The 19,372-nt window shown below is 46.3% G+C and overlaps 1 non-coding gene across 1 annotated transcript; it reads right to left on the minus strand.

Moving 5' to 3' along the window:
- Positions 1-13,192: 13,192 nt before the first annotated feature.
- trnag-gcc (transfer RNA glycine (anticodon GCC)) lies at positions 13,193-13,263 on the minus strand. Its single transcript has one exon. It is a non-coding gene; the product is annotated as a tRNA-Gly (tRNA).
- Between the last annotated feature and the right edge of the window lie 6,109 nt (positions 13,264-19,372).

Raw genomic sequence — 19,372 nt, forward strand, 5'->3', positions numbered from 1 at the left:
CTAAGCGCGAGGCCGAGGATCCCGTACGTATTCAGAATTCTACCAACGTGAATGCTCCGCTTGATCAACGGCAGCCTACAGTTGGACCCTCGTCGACAACCTGAATAGCTTATTCAGAAGCAGCGCTGGACCGGGAACGAACCAGCTTCTTCCCAGGCAAAAGAGTGACTTGTGAGGACTCGCGGTCACACTCTGTGCATAGAGACTTTCTACTAGCCAGCCGGACTGCTGGTAGATCCCTTCGGAGCAACGACTGCCCTGCGCGCCGCAGTCAGATTCCTCCGCCCGTCCTACTCCGAGCTGCACCTCGACTGGTTGGCCGGTAGCCAGAGGACGCCGACACAACGCCCATTGGACAACCGCTGCAACAGAGCCTGTCAGCTGGTTTGGTGTTCGTGCCGGGAAATTCCAAATCCAAACACAGTGGATAAGTAAACCCCATGTTCTACATTGCGTCTCGAGAATTTAATTGTACCTCAACACAAGTTGTTATCAATTTAATTCATGAGTAATGTATTTACTTCCGAGTTTAGAGTAACAGTGGGTAATAACACTGATTAGCGATTTGGTAACCGAACGATATATATTGACATATATTCTCTGTTGTGTATCTCTTTGTGTTTGCATCTCTTCGAGATTATATACCTTGTATATTGATAACCCTCACAGTAAGGTCTGCCGCTCGTATCCAGGCAGACTAGTATATGTTTGGTGCACAGTTTATATTAATAAATGTATCTCGTGTATTGAACCCGTGTGTGTGCGTTGTTAGTTGTTCTGACGATTGATTTTCTAAAAGCCCCAACGAACAACCTCGTGATTACTGCTACAATTGATAATTGTCTCAGTAAACCCATCAAACCACTACATTTAATGGCGTCCCTGGGTGGGCGAGTTTAGAATGAAATGAGAATCAATCGCACAGAATAACTGATATTGCTGTGAGTTCAAGTTCAGCACAGCACCGCGGCTTCTATACGCGAATACCGGGTGTGCTGATAACTGCGTAAAGAAATCCCCCTGTTTTCTAGCGTTTAGTGTAACGTGTACTGATTGGAAATCCATCTGCTCGGGTGTTTAGATTCCATACTGTATTTTGGTAAAAGAAAAAAAAGTAATACTCTTAAAGTTTCTCTGACGTAATGACAATGGCTGCTAAAATGTCTGAAGTGGAGTCGCTTATAAGTACTATTTCTAGCGACGACAATCCTGGTTACTGGAGCGGTATCGAAAAGTTGAACTTTGATGATATTGAGAAGCTGCAAGTAGATTTAGTAGCTAAGGTAGCGAACCAGCTTAACACAGGAGGGTCCGTGAACGCAGTTCAGGTCCTATCGAGTTTCGCCTTAAATCTAGCTAAACAGCTGGAACTGTCTTTGTCCGAGCTGACAAAGTTTCAAAAGCTTCAGGGAAAGCTAGAAAGATATAAGGCGGAGCGAGTTGAGTTGTTGGATATAATCAGAGAAAAGAGAGTGAAAAATGAGGAAAGTGAAGACAGACTCAGGGAAGTTTTAGGTAAATTAGATGACCTGTCTGCTAGAGAAACTGCGGCTGAGGTAGCTAGGAGAGACCTGGAAGCGAGCTTGAAAGAAAAAGAAAAAGAAATTGAGCGTTTAAATGAGCTCAGCCAGGAAAGGCAAAAGGAGTTAGATGCTGCCGTACTGGAAGCAAAACAGGCTAGATCCCACTTGCATGCCAGCCCACCTAGCAGCCCGGAGCGCTCACCCAGCGCGCCGGGAGGAGGTTTCTCCCGGCCAGGGTCTGTGGTCGGATCGGCATGGGGGAGATCGCCGAGTCCTGCGCGAGACGCAAGGGCGATGCAATTCAGGCATAGACCCCCTGCTCCTGATCACGGCCGTCCCCCTGCCCGCGGAGAAACCGTAAAAATTAACCTCCACTCCCTGAGGCAGTTAGCCAAAGATGTAGAAAGGTTTGACCCGTCAGTGTCAGGGAATAATGTGGAAACCTACATCGATGAGCTGAGACATACTTTGCAGTTTATGCCCGGAGCATCCGAACAGGAAAAGGCTATGTTAGTAAGGAAAACTACTAGCCGAGCGGTCCACGAGTGGATGTCTAGACAAGGACCGGAGGTCTGTAATAGCTTTGAGGAGCTGTGTCAGGCAATGATCGGAGAATTTTCGGCTTTTATCGATCCCATAGCTGCCGTGGCCGCTGCGCACCATATTAAGCACGAAAAAGCTGAAGCCCCTCGCGACTATTATGAGAGGCTTAGGCGCACTTATTTTGCAGGGCGGAATGAAGAGGGTTGCGAAGAGAACGTGAATTTCAAAGGTTTATTCATTGCTAATCTGCATCCCTCAATCAGGAAAATGATTGTGATGCACACTGATGCAAAAGCGATGAAAATGGCTGACATTAGAAGGTTGGCTCAAAAAGCCTGGGGAGCTGAAGTCTCTGCTTCCTCAGAGCGAAAACCTGCTAAAACGGCCGTGTTCGCCACTAAAGCCAGCAGGGTTGACGACTCGCCTCAGCTCGAGGGAGCTGAGGTTCCTGAGCCCGCTAAGCCCCGGCGCAAAATAGGCAGGCAGGACCGCACTAAGCGTCAGAGCCGCCGTGAGCGCTACGGGGAAGGCAAGGGCACAGGCAGAGCCTATCAGAAGGCTGGACGAAGGGAGTCGACTGCAACCCGCCTGGACAGGCTTGAACAAGCCCTGCTTGAGAGATCAGGACAGGGTAAACCTTCCGCACTGAATGCCGGAAGCGTGAATGAGCTTAGTGGGACCACGCCCCTTCTCACTGGAGGAGGCGGGGATCCATCCCAAACCCCTCCCTCAGTCTATCTGATTGGGTGGGAGGGTTCCTGCCTGGAAGAAGGCTGTGACTCTGAGTTGGGCGCTGACCCCGCCCCTGAAGTCAAAGAAAAGGCAGGCTTCCAACAATTCTTAGGGAATCTCAGCCAGAAAGGCAAAGCAAGGCGTATTTATATCAAGGTTTCTCTTGAAAACGTCTTAGATAGAGAAGCACTGGTTGACACTGGGGCTGAAATTAGTTTGATGTCAGCCGATCTACTCAGCGAGCTCAAACGAGTAGCGAAAGGAAAAGGCATCAGACTTAAGGTAGAACCGTGTAAGATAGATATTTCCAGCTATACCCAGGATCATGCCAGGATCACACACCGAGTGTGGGTGGCACTTAGGTTCGGGCCAATGAACGTGGTGCATCCTGTTTACATCTCTAGGTTTAAAACAGAGCCACTACTCATTGGCCAAGACCTGCTTGACAGGCTGGAGCCTCTGGTGGACTGCCAGCGTGGAAAATTGTGGGCTCAGGTCAAGCACCCTAAGCCTGTCGTACAGCAAAAAGGGGGGTTCAGTGGTTATGCTGTGATCACACAGTGCCCACTGAACACCATAGCTGAGTTGGAGGATTCTCCTGGTTCCTCTGGACGAGAAATAAATGTCTCTTCTTGCTTTCCAAAACTACAGGGAAGTCCTGCCCAGGCCAGCACTCCCACGGTCTCCCAACTACAGGAGCAGTGCTCCGAGCAGCTGCTTGACCCGCCAGGTAAAGCACACCCCTTTTTCATCCCTGAAGAAGAGTGGATCTCCCTGTCCGGTAATGAATGGGAGTCCTTTCTGTGCGCCCTGGTACCTCAGGGGGACAAGGACTACCACCCCATGGTGGTGGGAGGGGTCCAGGTGGCAGAAGTGCAGGTTGATGATGTAATTCTCAGCCTCAGCTCTGAGAAGTCCATAATCAGTGAAGGTCTGTTCGAGGACCTGTCGCGAAGCCGTCAGGTGACCCTGGTGACGCAATCACAGGGTCTGTGGTGGGCACCCCCACCTCATAGGTCCATTTGGAGCAAAGGAAGCTGTGCAGCTTCCATCTCCATCGGAAAAAGGAAGTTTGCTCACTACTTCCAGGTAGCACCTCAGCTGACCCATTCGGTCTGTATTGGTGCAGACCTGTTGGTTCGACTGGGCGCCCAGCTGGACACAGTAAACAGTGTGCTGTGGACACGGGTGAACCCAGATGCCCACTCTCTAAGCGGCGACCCCGAGAACATTCGGTCAGGTCAGACGATTCCTCAGGCCTGCCAGGTAGTAAACGAATCGGACCTGATCGTTCCTGCGTCAACAGCAGGGTTTCCGGTACGCCTTGTCCTAAAGAAGGGACAGAGGATGGATGCTGGCCGAGATCAGGCATGTGTTGACCCAGCTCTCCCGTGCAGGGGCCAAACTGTCTCTGGCTAAGGGACAGTGGTGTAGGACCCAAGTGGAGTACGTGGGACTATTGGTTGGAGCCCAAGGCATACAGCCACAGTCCAGCAGAGTCCAAGCTATCCAGAATATGAAGTCGCCCACTAACCTGTCTGAACTGCGCAGCTTTCTGGGAGTATGTAATTATTCCCGGCAGTTCATTGAGGATTACGCTGAAATAGCAAGGCCCCTCCACAAGCTGCTGCAGAAAGACGTGCCCTTTGAGTGGGGACCTTCCTCAGAACAGGCTGTGATGGAGCTGAAGCGCAGACTCGGTAGTGCGCCGTGCTTGGCCTACCCTGACAAAAATAAGGTCTTCTACCTTGAAGCAGGGTTCTCAGAGCACTGCCTTGGGGCTGCTCTGAGTCAGGAATATGACCAAGAGCGAAGGGTGGTGGCGTATGCCAGTCGAGCCCTGAACCCAGTGGAGCAAAAGTTCTTGGACTGCGAGAAGGCCCTGTTGTCTACGGTCTGGTCGGTAGAACACTTCCGTAGTTATGTAGGGGGACAAAAGATCATCATCGAAACCTGCCACCAACCTGTGACATTCCTGCATAGCCAGAGACTGAAAGCGGGCAGGGTGTCAAATAGCAGGATTGTGGCATGGATGATGGCCCTACAAGGCTATGAGATAGAGGTACGTTATGCACAGAGCAAGAAAATGTACCTGGGACAGGGCCTGGCTTTGGGCCAAGTGTGTCACGGCTGTGACACTGACATGGAAGCTCCAGAAACAATTCCCGCTGCTGAGCTACCGAACAATCACCGGTACTACGATGAAAACGTGGGCCAGGGCTTACCCATGGCCTATGTTGACGGTTGCTCTTTTCGCCACGAACAGCAGGTGCTAGCAGGGGTAGGAGTAGTCTGGCAAGACAATACTCCCTGTGGGCCGACCCGCTATAAGCTAGGACCAAAGACTAGTCAGTATGCGGAAGTAGCTGGGGTGCTGATCACCCTCCAGCAGGCCCTGACAAATGGCCTTAAACAATTTGTCATCTGTAGTGACTCGAACTACGCCCGACATAGCTTCGTGTCCCATCTTCCGTATTGGAAGGGTACCGGCATGAAAAATGCCCGGGGCAAGGAAGTAAAGAACAAAGAGTTGTTCCTGGCCAGTGACAAGCTCACGACCGAGGCTGGAATGATGGTTTACTGGAGGAAGGTGAAGGGACACTCCCAGGTGAAGGGACCCGACAAAGACGGGAATGATGAGGCCGACCGGCTGGCTAAATCTGGCGCCTTAGAGGGTGAACCCTGGCAGTTCCAGCAGGAATGGCTACCCCCAGAAACCGTGGCTGAGGTCAAGGCGGTCACCCGAAGCAGGGCTAGACAGGATGTCGGAGCTGACCCTCAATCTGTAGTGCTTGGGTCACAGGGTTTTAACACCGATCTTGCGGAAATGCAGAAACAGGACCCAGCAATTGGGCTAATGTATCAGCATATCGCTGACCCAGTGCGTCAACCTCTTTCGGAGCAGGTGCTGAGCCAGTCTCCAGAGCTGAAGGAGCTGGCAGAGGTGAAAGACAACCTAAAAATTATAAAGGGGTTGTTGGTTTGTGTACCAGTTGCACAAGGTGTCCCAAAGTGGGTAGTTCCCCGCTGCCATCGGGGGGTCATGATCCAACACGCTCATGACGAGCCCTGTGGGGGTCACCGGGGAATCAAGGCCACGTACGACACTATCCAGCAGGTGGCATTCTGGCCTCACATGGGCCAAGACATCGCCGCGTATGTAAAGGGGTGTCTGACGTGTAGCCAGTTCCAACCATCACGGCCCTTGCACCGTGCACCACTCCAGAAAAAGGGCATGACATTCCCCTGGTCCAATCTACAAATGGATTGGGTGGGGCCGCTGGTGAGGTCATCCAGAGGGAACAAATATTTCCTCACGGTTACGTGTGCATTCACAAAATGGATTGAGTGCCTCCCAGCACCCAACGACACGGCAGAGACAACTGCAGTGCTGTTGGTGAACCATGTGTTCAGTCGATGGGGACTCCCCCTGACCGTGGACTCGGATCGGGGAACCCATTTCACAGCTACAGTAATGGCAACCCTGTGGAATATGCTTGGGGTCAAGGCCCAGTTGCATATCTCCTACCACCCTCAATCCTCGGGCCAGGCAGAAAGGGCAAACCGAACGGTGGTTAGTATGCTCAAAAAGTTTGTCTCCACCAGCAGTAGGGACTGGGACATTAAGCTGCCCCTGGTTCTGATGGCCATCCGAGCCACGCCCCATTGCTCTACGGGGGTCCCACCTTTTGAGATGATGACAGGTCGGAAGATGACTCTTCCCCTACACTGTCTTTATGGGGTGGAGGACCTGAGCACGACGGGGGCTGCTACGGCCCATCAGTATGTGTCAGCAAGCACATCTGCAGGCAACCTTTGCTTTTGCCCAGAACAATCTGGGAAGGAGTGCAGAGGGTAGGAAAGCATACTATGACCGAAAGGCAGTTAACCAGGAACTCCAAGTAGGAGACAAGGTCCTGTACTTCCAATTTGCCAAACCCACAGGGGTGGCCCGGAAATTCTTACCCAGTTGGACAGGACCCCACGAGATTGTCGATAAGGTATCACCGGTAGCTTATCGAATTCGGATTGAAAAAGGAAGGCAATCTCTGGTCTATAAGTGGGTGCATCGCAACCACCTCCGGTTGTATCGCCCACCTCAAATGGCGCCGGAGGACACAGAATAGGGTTAAAAGTCTAAACCCGATCAAGAGGGGGGTGCCCCTTTGTAGCTGCAGGTAGTTAGGTACTGTAGTGTAGGTCCTCCTAGGAAAATATATTCAAAATTATAGTGGAACTGTACCATGTGCCTCATCTGTGTTCCAGAATGGGAATCCTAAAACTGCCACGGCTGGTCCTGACAGTGCTGTGGATCGCTTCGACACAGCCCCTTGAAGTTGTGGAACCCGGTCCTCCTACCGGCATAGTCCTGCAGGACGCTCCCGGATTGTTGTTAACAAATTGCAGAACATATACTCAGCGAGTGTATGTGCGGCTGGACCCAAGTGATGTGTTTCGGAAGCACATCAACATGAACAGTAGGGTGTCCCATCATGGCAGGCAGTGGGCTAAGGATGCTGTATGGCATGCCCAGCTAGACACTATACACATGCTCCGCCAGCTGAGGAAGGCAACAGTCAGCCAGGAGGAGATGACAGGCCTCAGCCGCCCCAAAAGGTTCTTGGGGGGTCTGATTGCTGCGGCCTCCGCCGTGGGCTCGCTATTTTCAGCTGGTCTGTTTGCTGCTTACACTGTCACCCTGACCACCCTGAGAAGGCAGGTGTCTGGGTTACTTAAGGAAATGCCAGAAATTCAGGACAGGCTGTATCAACAGCAGCAGCGGCTGGAAAGCCTAGGGAAAACCTTACAGGGCACAATATTAGCAGTAAACCTTCATGCAGCAGTGTTAAATAACACCCTCCACACCGTGGGCAGGATTGTCGACGTGTTACAGTGGGATTATGCTTACGTGCAACAGGTCAGGATGCTGATGCAGGATTTGCTTAGGGAGCTTAGTGCCAAGATAACTAGCTTAGCCATGGGACAGATTCCAACTTACTTGGTTCCACTGTCCTTAGTAGAAGAAGTACTTAGGACAACCACTTCTGAGATGGTGCAGCCATTACAGGTACATTTTGCATACAGTCTAGGCAGTGCCATTCCTATACATGTCAACCCTGAAGCCAAGGAAATAGGTTTCCTGTTGAACCTTCCCATCGTGAGTGGCAAGGATATCTATAGACTCAAGTCTATATCGAACGTTGGCTTCTGGAGGGGGGACATGCATGTGAAGTTGACCACCCCACCGCTCGTAGCTTACCAGGAGGATGATCCAAATTTGTATCTTGTTCCAAACCTGGAACTGTGTATATCAACCAAGGATATCCACTGGGTATGCCCAAGTAAGCCATTCCTTAGGGACACAACTCAGAGGTTGTGTGGTATCAGAAAGGGGGCTGCCACTGAAAAGTGTAAAGCCACAGTGACGAGCAAAAGTGAGGTTAACGAACCCCAGTTTGAGCAGGTGGGAAAGAAATGGCTGGTCAGCACACCACAGTTAACGGTTACAATAACATATGACAGGCATGATACAGCTACCGAAGTGCAGCTACCCAACCAAACAGTTTTTCTACAAGTTCCTGAAGGAGCGATAGTGCATCTCAACGATTTAGCACTGTATCACCTGGAGTCAGAACTATACGAAACGGAACTCGAGATTGTGGACGCTTTCAGAGGACACGGCATTGACTTGGATGAGAGAATCCAAGAGACAGTAAGTCTTGAGGGTGTACAGGTAGTCGAATTTGTTCTTAACGACACAAACTTAAAAACTACACTGGTAGGTCCCAAGCACAGTCGTTGTGGATCCTCTGGGGCGCTAGGAACAATAAACGTGGTCATCTTGACACTGCTGCTGGGTAGCTGGATCATGGCTGGGGTAATGTGTTGGATGCTGTTCTCTTGTATCAAAGCCTTGCGGGGTAGTTTGAATGAGACAAAGGGAGCAATGGTTTATCACCGAAATCAGGTAACCACTCCCAAACGTCTGCCTGCTGCAGAGCTATCCGATACTGATAGTGAACTGCCGGAAGTTTAAGGTCTAGAGCTAATGATGATGCCCAATGCCTCATTCCTAGGTACCTTATAACTGAGAGCAGGTATACGCAACGTTCTTTCCAACACTATTTCCTGTACAAATTCTCGAGAGGTAATGTGAATATTGGGTGGTAGAATCCACCGTGGTACAACAAACATCACTTAACTCTGTTTTTGTTTTGAAGGCAACAACGCCTCAGGACCTCGTGACCTTCAAAAAGGGGGGATATGTAGCGGCAATGCTTGTTAATAAGACAGAATTAAGCGTTGGTATGCTCCTAAAGGAGGCCCCATCTCACCCTCCATCTCTGTGGTGCAGCCACAGAGAAAGAATTCATGCAAGCTGATTTAAGATGTTTTTCTTTTGATAAGAAGCAAGCTCCCAGACGGGGATGCAATTAGCTAAGCCTGGCTATAATGATCAATGGTCATCCACTGGCGCCTATCTGTCTAGGGAGTGCCGAATGGACATCTGGACTGCATTTCTAAGTGTCAAGAGTAAGTGACTTATATCTCACCTTGACCAACCAATCAGGGACTGGCAGGGCGTGGTAATACCACGTGGGTCTCCAATGCCCGCCAAACTCTCAACCAATCAGCACACATCTGGGTCTTGATCAAAAAGGGAGCGCAAGCTCAGTTCTGGGCTCTCCTTGGCCATTTTCGCGCATCCTCAGAGACAATCACGTGACAACTGCTGTTGTCTGCAAAAGGACTTGGACTTTGTTCTAAGCGCGAGGCCGAGGATCCCGTACGTATTCAGAATTCTACCAACGTGAATGCTCCGCTTGATCAACGGCAGCCTACAGTTGGACCCTCGTCGACAACCTGAATAGCTTATTCAGAAGCAGCGCTGGACCGGGAACGAACCAGCTTCTTCCCAGGCAAAAGAGTGACTTGTGAGGACTCGCGGTCACACTCTGTGCATAGAGACTTTCTACTAGCCAGCCGGACTGCTGGTAGATCCCCTCGGAGCAACGACTGCCCTGCGCGCCGCAGTCAGATTCCTCCGGCCTTCCTACTCCGAGCTGCACCTCAACTGGTTGGCCGGTAGCCAGAGGACGCCGACACAACGCCCATTGGACAACCGCTGCAACAGAGCCTGTCAGCTGGTTTGGTGTTCGTGCCGGGAAATTCCAAATCCAAACACAGTGGATAAGTAAACCCCATGTTCTACATTGCGTCTCGAGAATTTAATTGTACCTCAACACAAGTTGTTATCAATTTAATTCATGAGTAATGTATTTACTTCCGAGTTTAGAGTAACAGTGGGTAATAACACTGATTAGCGATTTGGTAACCGAACGATATATATTGACATATATTCTCTGTTGTGTATCTCTTTGTGTTTGCATCTCTTCGAGATTATATACCTTGTATATTGATAACCCTCACAGTAAGGTCTGCCGCTCGTATCCAGGCAGACTAGTATATGTTTGGTGCACAGTTTATATTAATAAATGTATCTCGTGTATTGAACCCGTGTGTGTGCGTTGTTAGTTGTTCTGACGATTGATTTTCTAAAAGCCCCAACGAACAACCTCGTGATTACTGCTACAATTGATAATTGTCTCAGTAAACCCATCAAACCACTACACTATCAAGACCAGCCATACACAGTACAGTTTATGTACATACAGTAATGTTTATGTTCCTAAATTAATATCGTTTATGACCTTCAGATGCGTTATGCTCCTCTTCTTTTTATGCTCAGCTACTAAAATTTCCCTTTAGTGGTAAAATTCCATATAAATATTCAAAACTAAGCGGATTGAAATGTGCACAGTAAAGACATTAGATGATGAAATCTTTTCACTACCAACCAATGCACCACGAGTGCCCCTGTCGGTCATTTTGGCCAGCCAATCACTTACCGCGGTGCCCTACGGTGCCCTGCGGGTTGGTTACTGTACCACGGGTTTTTACCGCTCATTTTGAATGGCTGCATCTGTAGGTTGTCTCTCGCAGTGTTCAGGAATTGCATTCCGAAACTGAGTCAGATCAAAAGTTGTAAGAAAAGCACCTATGGTGTCGGTTCTAACAGCTTTATTGATTCGATGTTAAAGGCCGGAAATGGGGCACAAGACACGCGACCGCAAAAAGCGTCGCCATCTGCTTCCAGCTGCAAAATGCCGTTTGCTGAAGCTGAAGCATTTGAACTTGAACTTTATTGCCATATGTAACCGGTACTGGTACAATGGAATTCTTACTTACAGAAGGTCTCTCGATTGTAAAACAAGTGTAAAAAACAAGACAAAGTGCAAACAGTGCATCAAGACAATGTACAAACAAACAATAGACAATGTGCAAGTAAACATGTAGACATTTCTTTCCAAGGCAGCGGGTACAAGCGATCTCGCGTTTTTAAACCACCAGGAAAAGCAAAAAGGCACTTTTCCTTGCTTGCGCCGGCACACAACGACGTGAGGAGGACACCGTAGTCAGCAGGATTCGAACTTGCGCGGGGAGACCCCAATGGATTTCTAGTCCATTGCCTTAACCACTCGGACACGACTACAGCGAGCGCCGCCATTGCTGCGTTCTTGTTACAATCTCACATGGATCGCGAGGCGCCGGCGGAAACCTTTTTCAAAGTCGTTCTCCATTAAAAAAAAAACTTTTCCAAAATACAAGCCTTGCAGACAGACACACCTCAGAGGACTTAAGGGTTGCTTCATGTGGGAATGATAAAGTCTCCCCGTCCGGACAGGAAAATGGCACTTTGTTAGACACAAAAAAACAATCAACAACAGACAAATGTCTACAAGCATTTTAGAAGCCGCTCTTGAAATAGCTCTTACATTCGTGTTAGACGCAGGAATCGCCTTTTTATTGACGCTCTTACGAACGCCATGGAAAGCAAAACAAAGCAAAGCAGAGCAGAACAAAACGAACAAAATAAAACCCTCACGTCCTGCACTTGAATATAATGCCATTACGTTCCGAAGCGGTATTGGACGTCATCCTAGCACTGCAACCCGGGGCGTACGGTATATGGGAACGAGCACACGTCACGAATCGTCTCTAATCACTCTCTGCACTGTAAGGCGCCTTGAAGCGTGCACCCTCAGCATTCATCTTTGCGCATCTGTGAAAGGTAAACTCTTGAGCAAACTCTGAACCAGACACTCAAACTCCAGCTAGCATTAGGGGTAGCATTCCCACGCTACTTGAACACTTTGTTTACGCTCAGTGCTGGATTTTGGGAACTTTAGGACGAGTGGGACTTTTCTTCTATCTGTCAATTCGTTTTGTTTTGGAGACTCTTGGCTGTCTGTGTTGTATAGTGCAGCTTAAATAAAACGTTTTCGAAAACTGTGCCGGCTCAAAAGTTGTAAGAAATCCTCTCCAGCTCTTTTAAGTCTCTTCAGTTTTGTCATTTAAAGTGAAACTAGATGTATAACTGGAGCCTCACTTATGCAAATGGTGAGGCTCCAGTTCGACATCTAGTTTCACTTTATATGACAGAAGTACGTCAGACTGCGCCGGACTGGGGGATCACTTCCGGTTATTTTTACCATCTTAAACATTTGAAATCCTCCCCTAGGCAATTGTGACACTTCATCTTGGCTCCACCTAGGACACTCTTCAATCTTCCATCACTTCTCTCTTCTCCCGCAACACTCTCGTCTGTCGGTAGTATGTGGCGTCTTTGCATTACCACCAATCTCACCACAGCAAGAAAGCAACAGGTTTTGGCAAGAGAGGAGGAGACTGCCTGGCCCAAACAGGGATCGAACCAGAGACTTTGGCGTCACTAGCACCACGCTCAAACCAACTGAGCTAACAGGCCTTGTTCCCACTGTCCTCTCTGTGCTGCAAAAAATGGAATTCAGGGAAGTTTATTTTGTCCTTCTTTGAATAGAAAGCCCTGCAATTTAGTGTACGGGCTTTCTCGTGCTGTTTAATGGTTCTTCAAAAATTCAAATTCAAATCCTACACTGGCCTGAAGTGCCCCCCCATTTCACAGCATTTTTCAGCTGATTTAAATGTACCTAAAGGAGAAGCATTATTGAAGACCATCAATTACCAAGAGCTTTTGTCAAAGGTTTTGGTGGTCACTTTTAATGACCACAGAGAGCTATGACCTCGGTTTTACATCTCATCCAAAAGACAGCGCCTTTTTACCACACAGCGTCTCCGTCACTATACTGGGGCATTGGGACCCGCACAGACGTCAGGGTGAGCGTCCCACCGCTGGCTCTATTAACACCGCTTCCAGCTGTAAGCTTTGCTTTTCCCTGTAGGTCATCCTCATCTGGGTACTGACCTGGCTCACAGCTTCTAAGCTTCAGTGGGTTTTCAGTTGCGAGTTGAAAGGGGATGCAAGTGATGGAGCCGCTCGCTGCAAAAGCCACTGCATTGGCCAGGAATCGAACCCGGGCCTCCCGCGTGGCAGGCGAGAATTCTACCACTGAACCACCAATGCACACTGCAAGGGTCTACAAAAAAGACACTTTTTTACCACTCTGTGCTGGATGTTGGGTCCCAAGGGAACTTCTGGACGAGTGAGAATTTTCTGCTATCAAAATTTGGTTTCGGAGACTTTTGGCAGCCTACAGATGCAGCCATTCAAAATGCGCGGGCGATACCGCATTATTTTGCGGTACGCTGTACGCAGTCTACCGCAAGCTACCGGTAAATACCGCGAGTTACCGTAAATTCTCCTATAATACGACAAGCAAAATAATAGTATCCGGAATTTCCGCAAGGTGGAGCTAATAAAGCTCAACCTCTCATGTTTGAGCTGTGGCCATCAAAGTCTTTAACGAAGATATTACTAATAGTATTAATAATGAATGACCTTGGACAAGCTGTAAGTGTAAACTCAAAGTATTGCCCTGGTCAACATTCTTTTTTTCATTGACCGTCTTTGTAAAAGTAACACCACAGCATTTTGCAATCACGCATTTGTTTCCAATCATGCAAAGTACAGTAATTTTTGAGAATCGATTCACCATGCCTTTCACATGCTCATAAAAGAGATTGATTTAGGAACATAAACATATTACCGTATGAAAACTGTACTGTATACAGTATGTATATGTATATTTAATGTCTTAACTGTGCCCGTTTAAGTATTGAATATTCATATCTGATTTTACCACTGAAGGGAAATCTTAGTAGCTGAGCATAAAAAGAATAGGAGCATACTGCAACGCGTGTGAAGGCCATAAACGATATTAATTTTGGAACATAAACATAGAGTATATGGCTGGTCTCGGTACTTTAAAGAAAACATACACGAAACATGGTTTCATTATGACCAGAATCGGTCTTGAGATGTTTTTAACTTGATTTACAGTATTTGAGAGGTATGTCTTAACACCGATACTACAGTGCTTAAGTACTGCTCACGTATATGTTTCTAGGTTTATATTATGCATTTCATACGGTCAAATTACTTTTGAGCAACTAATAAGAAGCGCGAAACGGTATGCGTTTTAGTTTCGTTTTGTGCTGGGACCCGTGGATTGATTAGAGATATCAAGTACATACAAGTCATTTTTTAAATGTTGTAGTTCGTCTTGAAAAAATGTTACGAGTACATCATCTATCAACAATTACACAGGTTCTGTTTCCATATTGCGGATTTTGGTTACGTAATATTATTTTCTAGATTTCACGTTGTGAATATATGATTTGGGCAAACAGAGCCGCAAAGAAGTACATTATGGGTTGTTGTTGTTTTTTTTGCAGTTTTATCTAGAACAAGCGATGCTTAAACCTTTGTCTGATTCTTGTGAAACTATCCACACGACAGTTACAGTACCTAGGAGTTGACTTCAGTGATGTCACTGATGGGATGTTTCTAAAAATCCATCCTCTGTAAAACGTCTTCTCTAGTTGTCCTGCATATGTATTCGCTAATGAAGCTGTGTGTTCTGAGCCTGGATCTCTACATTTCTGTATGAACCAGCTTAGAGGGCTAAAGACAGCTTGTGTTTAAATTGAGTGTAAGGCAATTTATGCTTCTAAAGTCATGGTAAGCATTTATTATTGTACTGTGCTGTAAACTTGTTCTGTGCCTAGTCACATTATTTTATAGCGTTTTTATAGTGTTATCAAATCCGGTGGCGCTGTGTGTTAGTTTCCTGACTCCCATGTCACATGGTCTGTGATTGAAACCTGTGAAACCGGTTTAATTCGTCACAGCCAGCACTCCGGCAGAGAGGGGGTTGTACTCGTAAAGTAGAAGCAGGCGAGATTTCCAGCGAAAGACACCTCCCCCCCACCCTCATACGATTCGCATTGTAATTACACATTGTAATTGTATTACACATTGTACACATGCTTAAAAGAGAAGAGAGAAAACGCAAGCCTTCTTCAGGTGTGAGGGTCTTCTGCTCAGAATGAACTTCAACTTGAACTTTATTGCCATATGTAACCGGTACTGGTACAATGGAATTCTTACTTACAGAAGGTCTTACGATTGTAAAACAAGTGTAAAAAACAAGACAAAGTGCAAACAGTGCATCAAGACAATGTACAAACAAACAATAGACAATGTGCAAGTAAACATGTAGACATTTCTTTCCAAGGCAGCGGGTACAAGCGATCTCGCGTTTTAAAACCACCAGGAAAAGCAGAAAAGCACTTTTCCTTGCTTGCGCCGGCACACAACGACGTGAGGAGGACACCGTAGTCGGCAGGATTCGAACCTGCGCGGGCAGACCACAATGGATTTCTAGTCCATCGCCTTAACCACTCGACCACGACTACAGCAAGCGTCGCCGTTGCTGCGTTCTTGCTACAATTTCACATGGATCGCGAGGCGCCGGCGGAAACCTTTTTCAAAGTCGTTCTCCATTAAAAAAAAAACCTTTCCAAAATACAAGCCTTGCAGACAGACACGCCTCAGAGGACTTAAGGGTGGCTTCATGTGGGAATGATAAAGTCTCCCCGTCCGGACAGGAAAATGGCACTTTGTTAGACACAAAGAAACAATCAACAACAGACAAATGTCCACAAGCATTTAAGAAGCCGCACCATGTTCTTGCTACAATCTCACACGGATCGCGAGACGCCGGCGGAAATCTTTTTCAAAGTCGTTCTCCGTTAAAAAAAAAAACCTTTCCAAAATACAAACCTTGCAGACAGACACGCCTCAGAGGACTTAAGGGTTGCTTCATATGGGAATGATAAAGTCTCCCCGTCTGGACAGGAAAATGGCACTTTGTTAGACACAAAAAAACAATCAACAACAGACAAATGTCTACAAGCATTTTAGAAGCCGCACTTGAAATAGCTCTTACATTCGTGTTAGACGCAGGAATCGCCTTTTTATTGACGCTCTTACAAACGCCATGGAAAGCAAAACAAAGCAAAGCAGAGCAGAACAAAACGAACAAAATAAAACCCTCATGTCCTGCACTTGAATATAATGCCGTTACGTGCCGAAGCGGTATTGGACGTCATCCTAGCACTGCAACCCGGGGCGTACGGTATATGGGAACGAGCACACGTCACGAATCGTCTCTAATCACTCCCTGCACTGTAAGGCGCCTTGAAGCGTGCACCCTCAACATTCATCTTTGCGCATCTGTGAAAGGTAAACTCTTGAGCAAACTCTGAACCAGACGCTCAAACTCCAGCTAGCATTAGGGGTAGCATTCCCACGCTACTTGAACACTTTGTTTACGCTCAGTGCTGGATTTTGGGAACTTTAGGACGAGTGGGACTTTTCTCCTATCTGTCAATTCGTTTTGTTTTGGAGACTCTTGGCTGTCAGTGTTGTATAGTGCAGCGTGAAGAAAACGTTTTCGAAAACTGTGCCGGCTCAAAAGTTGTAAGAAATCCTCTCCAGCTCTTTTAAGTCTCTTCAGTTTTGTCATTTAAAGTGAAACTAGATGTATAACTGGAGCCTCACTTATGCAAATGGTGAGGCTCCAGTTCGACATCTAGTTTCACTTTATATGACAGAAGTACGTCAGACTGCGCCGGACTGGGGGATCACTTCCGGTTATTTTTACCATCTTAAATATTTGAAATCCTCCCCTATGCAATTGTGACACTTCATCTTGGCTCCACCTAGGACACTCTTCAATCTTCCATCACTTCTCTCTTCTCCCGCAACACTCTCGTCTGTCGGCAGTATGTGGCGTCTTTGCATTACCACCAATCTCACCACAGCAAGAAAGCAACGTGTTTTGTCAAGAGAGGAGGAGACTGAGAGGTATGTCTTAACACCGATACTACAGTGCTTAAGTACTGCTCACGTACATGTTTCTTGGTTCATATTATGCATTTCATACGGTCAAATTACTTTTGAGCAACTAATAAGAAGCGCGAAACGGTATGCGTTTTAGTTTCGTTTTGTGCTATGACCCGTGGATTGATTAGAGATATCAAGTACATACAAGTCATTTTTTAAATGTTGTAGTTCGTCTTGAAAAAATGTTACGAGTACATCATCTATCAACAATTACACAGGTTCTGTTTCCATATTGCGGATTTTGGTTACGTAATATTATTTTCTAGATTTCACGTTGTGAATATATGATTTGGGCAAACAGAGCCGCAAAGAAGTACATTATGGGTTGTTGTTGTTTTTTTTGCAGTTTTATCTAGAACAAGCGATGCTTAAACCTTTGTCTGATTCTTGTGAAACTATCCACACGACAGTTACAGTACCTAGGAATTGACTTCAGTGATGTCACTGATGGGATGTTTCTAAAAATCCATCCTCTGTAAAACGTCTTCTCTAGTTGTCCTGCATATGTATTCGCTAATGAAGCTGTGTGTTCTGAGCCTGGATCTCTACATTTCTGTATGAACCAGCTTAGAGGGCTAAAGACAGCTTGTGTTTAAATTGAGTGTAAGGCAATTTATGCTTCTAAAGTCATGGTCAGCATTTATTATTGTACTGTGCTGTAAACTTGTTCTGTGCCTAGTCACATTATTTTATAGCGTTTTTATAGTGTTATCAAATCCGGTGGCGCTGTGTGTTAGTTTCCTGACTCCCATGTCACATGGTCTGTGATTGAAACCTGTGAAACCGGTTTAATTCGTCACAGCCAGCACTCCGGCAGAGAGGGGGTTGTGCTCGTAAAGTAGAAGCAGGCGAGATTTCCAGCGAAAGACACCTCCCCCCCACCCTCATACGATTCGCATTGTAATTACACATTGTAATTGTATTACACATTGTACACATGCTTAAAAGAGAAGAGAGAAAACGCAAGCCTTCTTCAGGTGTGAGGGTCTTCTGCTCAGAATGAAACGCTAAAATGTAATGTAGGCTCTGAATGGGTTCAATTATGATTTGGGCTTGATTAAGGTCGCTGCCTTTCATCTAAAACCCTACTTGAATCCTTCTAAACTAAAAATTAGTGTTAGTGAGTTCTAAATAAAGAGGTATCCAGGTAACAGTGAAATGGGCGGACAGTCTGGGGAGATCGCCCGTTTTCCATGTAAATAGTTCCCTGGTTCCGCACCCCTTGGTGTTTCTCTCGCTCTCTCTCGGGTCACCTGATCATTAGCTCGAAAGATTTCAGTGCTTTGTGTATATTCTAATGGTAGTGGGGGCAGGGTGTGTGGGAACAGGTTTGGTTGAAATTGCATTGGAGATCTATGTTCTTCACACCTGAAACATTTTCTCTGAAAGCATTTTCTTCGCAGTTTAACCGATCTTGTTACAGCATGTTACAGTTTACTATTATTAACCATATTAATTTTAAGTGCTTAATGCCATTTTTTGACCAGGCACGAATATTCTTAAGTCCATATCTTCGCAAGGGAATCAGTGCGAATTGCAATACTAATTAAATTAAAACTACTAACTACTAACTAATACTAATTAAAACAAACCAGAAACGTGTTGTTCTGTGTAATGACATTACAAGTGGAAAGATTGCAGATTTTAATCGTCTTTAATTTTGTTACGTTATACATTTTAGAAACGTTTCATCCATACAAAGACCACAAAACTATTTTCGATTGTATGTCTGAATAGTATGTTACACTTAGTTCACTGTTTTAAATACATCTAATTAAGAAAGTTAGGTGTTAGCATAAACTATTAGCAATCAATAATATTAAATTTAGCACTGTAATAAGCTGTTGCACTTTCCCCCGCATCTTGTAAAAATATAATTTCATTGTTCAAATATACATTAAGTCTGACTATCATATAATAAGTTAAATACAAAACTAAAGAAAAAATAGGGTTAAATATAATTCAAAATATTTTGCTAACAATGTTAACTGTTTATGAATAATAAAATGTATTAACTAAGGAGTAGGATGGCACAGTTGTTAGTATGTTTTTTGTTTTGTTTCTTTTTCATAAATACAACAGTAGTACCTGATGTCTCAGTGGCTTTCAAAATTAAATCATGCATGCAAACCTGTGAACTAGAAAGATAACTAAGATATCCATTCCTTTCTAATGGTGGCGAAGTGGTTAGCATTGCTATCTTGCAGCACTGGGGTCCTAGGTTCAATTCCTGCCATCCTGTGTGTGTGGGGTTTTTACATGTTCTCTCTGGGTTACATGGTTTTTCTCCATATGTGTGATATGACTCCCTCTCGCACTCCAA

This window comes from Atractosteus spatula (genome assembly GCF_055471065.1).
Source record: "Atractosteus spatula isolate fAtrSpa1 chromosome 16 unlocalized genomic scaffold, fAtrSpa1.hap1 SUPER_16_unloc_2, whole genome shotgun sequence".
Taxonomy (NCBI): Eukaryota; Metazoa; Chordata; class Actinopteri; order Semionotiformes; family Lepisosteidae; genus Atractosteus; species Atractosteus spatula.